The sequence below is a fragment of the Odocoileus virginianus genome, chromosome 17, assembly GCF_023699985.2.
Source record: "Odocoileus virginianus isolate 20LAN1187 ecotype Illinois chromosome 17, Ovbor_1.2, whole genome shotgun sequence".
Classification (NCBI taxonomy): Eukaryota; Metazoa; Chordata; class Mammalia; order Artiodactyla; family Cervidae; genus Odocoileus; species Odocoileus virginianus.
Genome location: NC_069690.1, coordinates 53,476,810 through 53,487,415, shown reverse-complemented (window position 1 = coordinate 53,487,415; position 10,606 = coordinate 53,476,810). Strand labels below are relative to the sequence as shown.

At 48.7% G+C, this 10,606-nt stretch overlaps 4 non-coding genes across 4 annotated transcripts; 2 read left to right on the top strand and 2 right to left on the bottom strand.

The window, feature by feature from the left end:
• The first annotated feature begins 6,328 nt into the window (after nt 1–6,328).
• TRNAR-CCU (transfer RNA arginine (anticodon CCU)) lies at nt 6,329–6,401 on the top strand. The gene has a single exon. It is a non-coding gene; the product is annotated as a tRNA-Arg (tRNA).
• Nucleotides 6,402–6,839: 438 nt separating this feature from the next.
• TRNAR-CCU (transfer RNA arginine (anticodon CCU)) lies at nt 6,840–6,912 on the bottom strand. The gene has a single exon. It is a non-coding gene; the product is annotated as a tRNA-Arg (tRNA).
• Nucleotides 6,913–7,237: 325 nt separating this feature from the next.
• On the bottom strand, nt 7,238–7,310 carry TRNAR-UCG (transfer RNA arginine (anticodon UCG)). Its single transcript has one exon. It is a non-coding gene; the product is annotated as a tRNA-Arg (tRNA).
• A 469-nt stretch (nt 7,311–7,779) lies between these two features.
• On the top strand, nt 7,780–7,852 carry TRNAR-CCU (transfer RNA arginine (anticodon CCU)). The gene has a single exon. It is a non-coding gene; the product is annotated as a tRNA-Arg (tRNA).
• Nucleotides 7,853–10,606: the final 2,754 nt, after the last annotated feature.

Genomic DNA, 10,606 nt, shown 5'->3' with positions numbered 1-10,606 from the left:
ACTGGAGAATTCCATGGGGTCGCAAAGAGTCGGACACACGACTGAGCAACTTGCACTTCAGGGAACTAAGATCCCACATGTCATGGGATACGGCCACAAGTTTTTTTAAAAAGAGTTGGGACTGGAAAGAAGTTCTTGAGATCCTATTGTATGGGAAAGCACCCAGTTCAGTCTACCAACTGCAGATTACTCAGACTTGTATGAATTCTCAAAACGTTCTCTATTAATCTAGTTTACTCCTTTGACAGTTGACTGCACTGTGATGCTCTAAACGCAAGATCATGAACTGTAGTGGTATGTACACTTCATGTCAGGGACCTCGTCCTTCACGTGAATGTAAACAGGGGGAGTCATTGATAAATGACTTATGGGATTGCAATGTGGAAGACGGGGTCCCCATCCTTAAGGGACTCAGAGCCCAGTAGGGAGCTGAGGCTCATACATGAGGAAGTACAACATTCTCTGGTTCATTAATTCAACAAATGCTGAATACCAGGCACCGGGTAAGGTCCTGAGGAATCAGCAGTGAACAAAAGTCCTTTCTCCCAGAGGACTCACATTCAATCAGAATGATGAAAGCTGAGAAGCAAAATGGATTCTGGTTAGGGTAACATGACCTAAAACATGGTAACACAAGGAAGGTCTAAATAGTTTTGGGGAGTAACTGGTTCCAGCTGGAAGGTCAGTGAAGGTGTGCCTGAGGTGCTTCAGACGGGCCTGAAGGAGGGGAGGGCCTGGCCCTGCGAGCACAGTAAGAAGCTCATCACCTGGAGGCCCCAGTGGTGGCCCAGGCCCTGCCTGCGGTGGGGACAGTGAACCATCGCATGAGGAGAACGGACTGTGAGGCCAGCTGCCCCGGGGCCGGCTCCGGACTCGCGCCACCGCCGGCTGCGGGGCCTCCACGAGACCACTCGGCCTCTCTGAACCTGAGCTGCTGGTGCTCTTTGGCGCAAACGCAGGAAGTCAAGAAACACCTGGAGTAACAGGCAGATTTGGCCTTGGGGTACCGAATGAAGCAGGGCAAAGGCTGATAGAGTTTTGCCAAGAGAACGCACTGGTCACAGTAAACACCCTCTTCCAACAACACAAGAGACGACTCGACACACGGACATCACCAGATGGTCAATACTGAAATCAGATTGATCATATTCTTTGCAGCCAAAGATGGAGAAGCTCTATACAGTCAGCAAAAACAACACCGGGGGCTGACTCAAATCATGACCCCCTTATTGCCAAATTCAGACTTAAATTGAAGGAAGTAGGGAAAACCACTAGACCATTCAGGTATGACCTAAATCAAATCCCTTATGATTATACAATGGAAGTGAGAAATAGATTCAAGGGATTAGAGCTGATAGAGTGCCTGAAGAACTATGGACGGAGGTTCGTGACATTGTACAGGAGGCAGGGATCAAGACCATCCCCAAGAAAAAGAAACGCAAAAAGGCAAAATGGCTGTCTGAGGAGGCCTTACAAATAGCTGTGAAAAGAAGACACATGAAAAGCAAAGGAGAAGAGGAAAGATATACCCATTTGAATGCAGAGTTCCAAAGAATAGCCAGGAGAGATAAGAAAGCCTTCCTCAGCGATCAGTGCAAAGAAATAGAGAAAAACAATAGAATGGGAAAGACTAGAGATCTCTTCAAGAAAATTAAAGATACCAAGGGAACATTCATGCAAAGATGGGCACAACAAAGGACAGAAATGGTAAGGACCTAACAGAAGCAGAAGATATTGAGAAAAGGTGGCAAGAATACACAGAAGAACTATACAAAAAAGATCTTCATGACCCAGATAACCACGATGGTGTGATCACTCACCTAAAGCCAGACATCCTGGAATGCAAAGTCAAGTGGGCCTTAGGAAGCATCACTACGAACAAAGCTAGAGGAGGTGATGGAATTCCAGCTTAGCTATTTCAAATCCTAAAAGATGATGCTGTGAAAGTGCTGCACTCAATATGCCAGCAAATTTAGAAAACTCAGCAGTGGCCACAGGACTAGAAAATGTCAGTTTTCGGAGAAGGAAATGGCAATCCACTCCAGTACTCTGGCCTGGAGAATTCCATGGGTGAAGGAGCCTGCTGGCTACAGTCCATGGGATTGCAAAGAGTTGGATACGACTGAGCAACTTCACTTTCACTTTATCCCTCTTTATATCTATATACATATTTATATTTATATCTTTAACTATCTTTCAATATAATCCATTTTTTTTCTAAATTATGAATCTTGTGTTTGAAAAAAGCTATTTGTCACTCTTTCTTCAACTTCTCTATAAAGAATATTTCCATCCACTGGTTTCCTTAAGAAGCTGCTGAAGGTCAGGCCTGGGCAGTATTCTGTGTATGTGGGGTGGGGTCACAAACAGGCACTCCACCCCTCCAAGCCCCTCAGAGAGATCCCTAAGATGACTCCAAATCCTAACAACCTATGAATCTTTCTTCAGTTGAAAGTCTCAGTTTGATAGTAAAATTGTGAACTTGGCATGAAAAAAAAAGAAAATGTCAGTTTTCATTCCAATCCGAAAGAAAGGCAATGCCAAAGAATGCTCGAACTAGTGTACAATTGCACTCATCTCACATGCTAGTAAAGTAATGCTCAAAATTCTCCAAGCCAGGATTCAGCAATACGTGAACCATGAACTTCCAGATGTCCAAGCCGGATTTAGAAAAGGCAGAGGAACAAGAGATCAAATTGCCAACATCTGCTGGATCATCAAAAAAGCAAGAGAGTTCCAGAAAAACATCTACTTCTGCTTTATTGACTATGCCAAAAATAATTTATTTGACTGTGTGGATCACAACGAAATGTGGAACATTCTGAAAGAGATGGGAATACCAGACCACCTGACCTGCCTCTTGAGAAATATGTATGAAGGTCAGGAAACAACAGTTAGAACTGGAAATGGAACAACAGACTGGTTCCAAATAAGGAAAAGAGTACATCAAGGCTGTATGTTGTCACCCTGCTTATTTAACTTATATGCAGAGTATATCATGAGAAACTCTGGGCTGGAGGAAGCACAATCTAGAATCAAGATTGCCGGGAGAAATATAAATAACCTCAGATATGCAGATGACACCACCCTTATGATAGAAAGTGAAGAAGAACTGAAGAGCCTCTTGATGAAAGTGAAAGAGGAGAGTGAAAAAGTCTGGCTTAAAACTCAACATTCAAGAAACTAAGATCATGGCATCTGGTAGCATCACTTCATGGGAAATAGATGGGGAAACAGTGGAAACAGTGACAGACTTTTTCTGAGGGTGGGGCTCCGAAATCACTGCAGATGGTGACTGCAGCCATGAAATTAAAAGATGCTTGCTCCCTGGAAGAAAAGCTATGACCAACCTAGACAGCATATTAAAAAGCAGAGACATTACTTTGCCAAAAAAGGTCCATCTAGTCAAAGCTATGGTTTTTTCCAGTCATCATGTATGGATGTGAGAGTTGCACTATAAAGAAAGCTGAGCACTGAAGAATTGATGCTTTTGAACTGTGGTGTTGGAGAAGACTTTTGAGAATCCCTTGGACTGCAAGGAGATTCAACCAGTCCATCCTAAAAGAAACCAGTCCTGAATGTTCATTGGAAGGACTGATGCTGAAGCTGAAACTGCAATACTTTGGCCACCTGATGCGAAGAACTGACTCATTGAAAAGACCCTGATGCTGGGAAAGATTGAAGGCAGGAGGAGAAGGGGATGACAGAGGATGAGATGGTTGGATGGCATCACTGATTCAATGGACATGAATTTGAGTAAACTCCGGGAGTTGGTGATGGACAGGGAGGCCAGGCGTGCTGTAGTCCATGGGTCACAAAGAATCAGACATGACTGAGTGACTGAACTGAACTGAACTGAGTGGCTAAGTCATGTGCAAATCTTTGCGATCCCACAGCCCCTCTACCAACTAGGGGTGGTTAGTGCTGACCTCTAATAGGGTGGTAGGGTGGTGGTCATTAGTGGCGCTGAGCCTGTACCCTGGGAACGTTAGCCATGATTAATAGCCCAGTTTGGCTGGAACCCAGGGGGTGAGGCGCTGCGGAAGACACGTCTGCCACCTTGAATGGGAGCCAGGTCTAGAAAGGCCTTTAATGTGACACCTAAGACATTTGGCCTCTGCCCCCACAGAGGCTGTCAGGGGAAGATTAATCTGACTGGGAATGGATGAGAAAAAAGACTGCAGGGAAGTGGGCAGAACTCAGTGGACAGACCCACGTGAGCAGTTAGGGGCCCATCCTGGAACTGGGCCAGTGGCAGCAGTGATGGAGAGAAAACAGCGGATGCAAGAGGGTTCGGAGGACAGAAGGTTGACTGATCGGAGTGAGAGCTGGTGTGTGACAAGGGGGTGGTGCTGAGCTCTGAGGCAGGAAAGTCACCAAGGGAGCAGGCTTGGGAGGCTGGTTGGATGATGCGTATGGTTTTGCCTGGGAGGAGCCGCTTCGTGGGCCCTGAGGAGGAATGCCTACCTGGTGATGCCCAGGACGGGCAGTGAAGCAGGAGCTGGGGAGTGAGGTCAAAGCAGGGGCCGCAGGACAGACGGGGACAAGCAGTGTCTTGGGGACTGGGAGGAGCAACTGAAGATGAGGCAAAGCAGGGAGATGCTAGGTAAGAGGACAGCGGCGGGAAACCAGAGCGAGCATCCTGACGGTTTGACTCTGGACCTGGGGGCTGGGGCTGTGAGGCTCTCAGAAGACACTGGTGACATGTGGTGGGACTTGCGAAAGCATTTAAAATACAGAGGAGGGGAAAGAGAGGTGAAGAAAAGCAAAACTAGGCCAGGGGACAGTAGATAGTGGAGCGCAGGGGTAGGACCCGTCATTAAAACAACGACAGAGCCTGTTACACAGTGAAATCAGTCCGAAAAAAAAATACTGTATACTAACGCATATATATGAAATCTAGAAAAATGGTACTGAAGAACCTATTTGCAGGTCAGGAATAGAAACACAGATGTAAAGAACAGACTTGTGGACACAGTGCGGGAGGAGAGTGTGGGACGAATGGAGAGTAGTGTTGAAACAGACATATTACCATACGTAAAATAGATGGCCAGTGGGGAGTTGTTGTACAACACAGGGAGCTCAACCAGGTGCCTTGTGACCACCTAGAGGAGTGGGATGGGGTGGGGGGCAGGAGGGAGGTTCCAGAAGGAGGGGATGTATGTGTACCTATGGCTGATTCATGTCCATGTGTGGCAGAAACCAATGCAACATTGTAAAGCAATTATCCTCCAACTAAAAACAACAACAAAAAGGTGAGGGCAGAAGAATGAACATGGGTGGACCTCACAGAAAACAGTGATGAGCAACAGAGGTCAGACTGTAAGAGTATGATTCCATTTACACAAAGTTCAAATCAGGCAAAACTGCGTTATGGCGTTGAGAGTCAGGGAAGTATTTACACCCGGGCAGTGGGGAGGAGGCAGAAGGGAGCCTTCAGGGCCGCTGGCAAAGTTCTGTATCTCCTCCAGCCATGACCTTGAGATGTGTACACCTTACTGCATGGATGTTACCCCTCAACAAGCAGACCAGTTAGTTAACTGCAAGGAGGACAGGCTCAAGGAAGGAGACTGGACCCAGGTGGGGTACATCTCTCTTTCTTGCTGGTATTATGGGTTCGTGCAGACTCTGTGAGCGGGAGAGAGAAAGAAAAAAGAACGTCTCCAAGCCTCTGGGAGCCAAGATCTCAACGCAAGCAGGGGCGGGGAGTAGACACTGACTGCCCTGGGCTGATTCTCCTTCCCTTAGATTTTTTCCAATAGGTATGGATTTTAGTAGTGGGTTTTCAACATGTGTAACATTTTAAAATGTGTTTTTTTCTGTATTTGTATTCCCTTTTGTATAACAGTCCTAAAGAAACAAGATATTAAAGTGCCTAGTTGGGTGGTCCATTTCTTTTCGCTCTATTTTGTATTTGCGTACGTATGTATTTCTACTATCAAGACTGGAAGGATGTGTTCTGTTTCTGTTTCAGGACTCGTGCTTAAGACGAGTTTGTTCTCGTTCACTTCCTACACTTAGCTATGACGGTAAATTTTGGAAATGCCTAGAAACCTCAGCCTTCGCCCGCCATCCATAGTCTTAGGTGTCCGGGCAGAATCAGCGCCGGCCTCCCAGCAGCCAGGTGCTTGCCGGTGCAGCTAACAGGGGGCGGCAGTTTACTTCCCACCATGTTTCTTCCTCGCGGGTTTCCGTGAGCATCCGAGGTCTCGCTTTGGCGCGGCCCGGGCACCGCATCCCTGGGCGTTTGTCTCGCTAAGCCGTGTTTTGCAAGGCTCGGGATCGGACCGCCTACTAGAGGAAGAGATCTCGCAACAATGAGCCGCAGGCCCCAGTGGCCTAATGGATAAGGCACTGGCCTCCTAAGCCAGGGATTGTGGGTTCGAGTCCCACCTGGGGTAGAGCACCTTTTTGGTCCTTCCACTCTAGAATCCATGTGCCAATAGTTCCACCGCTCGAAAGACTCCGGACACACTGGGCTCCGGCCCGCGGGTGGAAAACCGGCTAGATCCGCACGCAGAGAGGCCAAAGCAGGGAACTGAAGAACCTCTGCCTCCCTGGAGGCCCCTGACTTTTGGACAGCGCACAGGCCGAGCGGACAAGGCGGGAGGAAGGATGCGAGGTCACCAGGGCGGGAAGAGGGGGTGAGGGACACAGCGCCGGGCCGGGACGTGCCGTCTATTTGACTACAAATGAGGCCCGGATCAGCTGCACAGCAGAGGGCGAGCTGAGAGCAGGCGGGTGTGGCCCCTGAGCCCCCAGATCCCTAGGCTGCAGCCTCGGAGGCTGGTGCTCTGCGGGCGCAAAAGTTAACGTAGGGCCAGGCGCACCCCCGACGCCACCCCAGGTGGGACTCGAACCCACAATCCCTGGCTTAGGAGGCCAGTGCCTTATCCATTAGGCCACTGGGGCGCGACGGCCAGGGCCGACCACGTGGTCCGTGGTAACGCGCAGCGGCGCGCGCACAGGCCTCACTCGGCCCTACGACGACGCCGGCCGGGCTGCGGACCCCGTGGACCAAGGCCGGGCGCGGGAGGCCTGCAGGACAAGCTGGGGGCGAGCCTGCGGGGCCACGCGAAAAGTTAAAACTCCACGGTGAGGCGAGACTAAGGCCGGTGCCGGACGGCAAGGGGCGCGGAAAGGAAACGCCTGAAGGAAGCAAGACCAGGGGATGAAATCGTGAAGAAAGCAGGTTCGCATTCTGAACTCATGAGGAGCCGCTCGTCCAAAACGAAGCCGACCACGAAGGGACTCGAACCCTCAATCTTCTGATCCGAAGTCAGACGCCTTATCCGTTAGGCCACGCGGTCCCGGAGCCTACCGGTTCGCGGGGAGATGGTTGAGCGCACCCTCCCGGAGGCGGCTTTGGCCCGGGGAGAAAACCGTGGGCTTTTGGCCCCAGGGCGCGTCCTCGGGGCTGCAAAGCAGCAGCCACACTGCGCCAGCGCCGGGGCGGCCGCAGGTGGCTCCCACTTAGCGAGGAGGCCGTGTGACCCGAGAGGTAGGGTGTCTGGCTTCGGATTGAACGTTTGAGCCCCTTCGTGGTCAAAACGCTTTAATCCTGACAAGAGGGCGGCACTCTTGCGCCGCAACCAAACCCAGCCATTGCCCTTGTTTCAGGCGCGGAGACAGTGAGGGACCCTCCCCTCGCAGCTACTTCATCGCCTGGGACTCGTGTCCAATCGGGCTTTGCACCTGGGAACTTCCGGGTTGGCGTCACTACGCCGGCCTGCGGCATCATATTTCAAGAGACATGTGATCGGGCGTTGTCTTCGTGAAGCCCCAGTGGCCTAATGGATAAGGCACTGGCCTCCTAAGCCAGGGATTGTGGGTTCGAGTCCCATCTGGGGTGGGGGTGGATTACCCCACCGGAAGTTGCCCTTTATACCCCTTCACGACCACCAGGGGACAAGTCTTTCTCCTTCCTTCTGAGACGTGTTGTGTCTGTGGATGCCCCTTTGCCCTTTCATTTTGATCGAGCCTGACTCTCATTTGAAAGGTAGACTGATATGAAAGCAAATGGTCCCCCATTTCTTGTTGCCTCTCTGGGTTGACATCTAAACAGTCACGTGGCGAACGGGCTCCGCCAGCTACGGGATTCGTACCCTGTGTAAAAGAAGCGATCGTGTTCAGTGCGAGTCCATCGCTGTGAAGTTAAAAGCAAACCACGCAGTAGCCGCCCCCATCCTCCCTGCCCCCCGGAGCCCCCAGCTGGAAACAGGCAGGCGGGTTCGGGGTGGGCGCTGACCAGCTCCCTGACCTTCGTCTGAGAGCGCGCCCGCCACAATGCCCTGTGCTGCGGCGCGAAGGGGTGCAAGGAAACGTGTGTGCACGCTCCTTGGACAGTGGGGGCGACAACGGCCAGTCTCTTGTGTACACCCAAGTCCCACGGGTTAAAGATGACCCTACCCCGCTCGCATTGGGTGATCGCAGGACTGTTTAAAAAGGGATTAGCAGATAAACAGGGCCTTCCTGCTTAGCACAGGGAACTAGATTCAATATCGATAAATCATAATGGAAAAGAATATGAAAAAGGATTGTGCTGGCACTCAACAGAGTATTCTAGAGTCCTCTGGCTCTTTCTAAGCTTCTAGGATTACGAATTGGAATGGCAAGTGTCTGATAGAAAGGGTGGTGTGAGAGGGGCAGGTAGCAACTTGCTATGGCCATAACCAGGGGAGAACAGAGTACCCAGAAGACCCTGGAGTAAGCAAATTGCATTTGATCTTGTGGGCAGAGGGTTTTAAGCAGAGGAATAAAATAACTATATTTGCATTTTTAAAAGATCCCCTTGGCAGCACCTTAAAGAATGAATTAGAGACAACACTGTAAATCAAGTATACTCCTATATATACATATATTTTAAGAAGGAATTAGAGGCAGGTGAGGGGACTGGCAGGGAGACCGCTTAGGGACAGACTGTGGTTCAGGGAAGAAAAGACCGAACCATGAATGGAGGCAATAGCAGGTCCACAAACCATCTTTGCCTGAATAAACTACAGTTGACCCTGGATCAATTTAGGGATTAGGGCTGCGGACCCTCCTCAAATAATCTTGAGTTTAACTTTACACTCGGCCCTCTGCACCCACAGGTTCAACTGACCTCAGATGGTGTATGTCTGTAGTATGTACTTTAAAAAAAATCCACATATAAATGGTCCCAATCAGTTCCAACTTGTGTTAAGGGTCAACTGTACTTCATTAGGGATTAAAAAATAGCGATTTCCCCAATGTTACTTTTCTTTTCATATTTATTAACTGGAATACTTTGTAATGTCATTAACTAGGTCTATTAGTTTATCCTGAAATACTTTTGTTTGAATTAAGACAGGATAAATGCATATTTTTTTTCTTCAATGCCAGTTTTTAGAGTAAGGAGTTGAAACCCTTGATATAGCCCATCTATATATATTTTTTTTTCCATCTATCCATTTTTAAACTCTCTCCCTCTTTTTTTTTTTTTAGCCACAACTTGGCTTGCAGGATTTTAGCTCCTGGACCAGGGATTGAACCCTGCTGGGCAGTGAAAGCACTGAATCCTGACCATTGGGCCTCCAAGGAAGGTCCTAACTTTTTAAGGATGGACAGCTTGTACCTGGATTTTGAGTTGACCCAGTTAGAAACTTTCCCTTCTAACAGAGGTATTTACTGATTCGTAATCATCTTAAGTGTTTGGTTCCGTTTATGCTACTTATGTTTTTGCTGATTTCTATCTTTAACTGCTGCCATGTAGGAAGTACTTCTTTCTCTCTAGTGATCTGAAAAGCACAATCCTATTTTACTAGTGATAATTTTTCATGTAAAATCAATGCATGCTCAATGCAAAAAATTCAAACAATTCAGGATATAAAACTCAAAGTGCCTCCCCCCCCCCAAATGCTTCATAAATGCCTGGGACTGAGATAATGTTAGTTTTTCACTTCTGGTCTTACTGTAAGTCTTCCAACACCTTCCCTCAAATGTGAGGGACCCCTCCGTTAATTTTTGGTCTTGCTGCAAAGGATCTTAGTTCCCCAATCCTGATCCAACCTGCGCCCCCTGCAGTGAAAGTGAGGGGTCTTAACCATGGACAGCCAGGGAAATCCCAGGGACTCCCCTCCCATTATGTTACAAAAGTTTCACAGGCCTTTCATTGATTCTTCCCTTCCTGGTTCTGACCACACTCCAAAAGATTCCGTTTTCACTTTTCTGCATCCCTAGATCTTCAGCTGGATGGCTGGGTGCCAATTCAATGATTCACAGCAGTGGGGAGGGAGCATGTGGTACCCGTTTTGTGCATGAAAGGTCTTCTGTAGAGCTTGACTGCTGAACGTCACTGATCATGATTGAAGCTGCTCTAAGTGGAACACACCTTGCTCCCCAGTTGCATTTTACCTTCAGCTCATCCCCTGCACTATAAATGAGGGGTGATGGTGCCCCAGGCTCTATTCAGCTTATGTCCTTTAAGACAACATTACTTTCTTGAGTGTTATCAGCCACTGTTGATATCCTCCCATAAATTCCATCTGCAACCTCTGGCAGAAATGTCACAAAATTGTTGAAATGCGTGTCTTTTCCTCAGTAGGTTTTTTTCCTGTAGGATTTAAGCCACATCAAGTCGGATGCC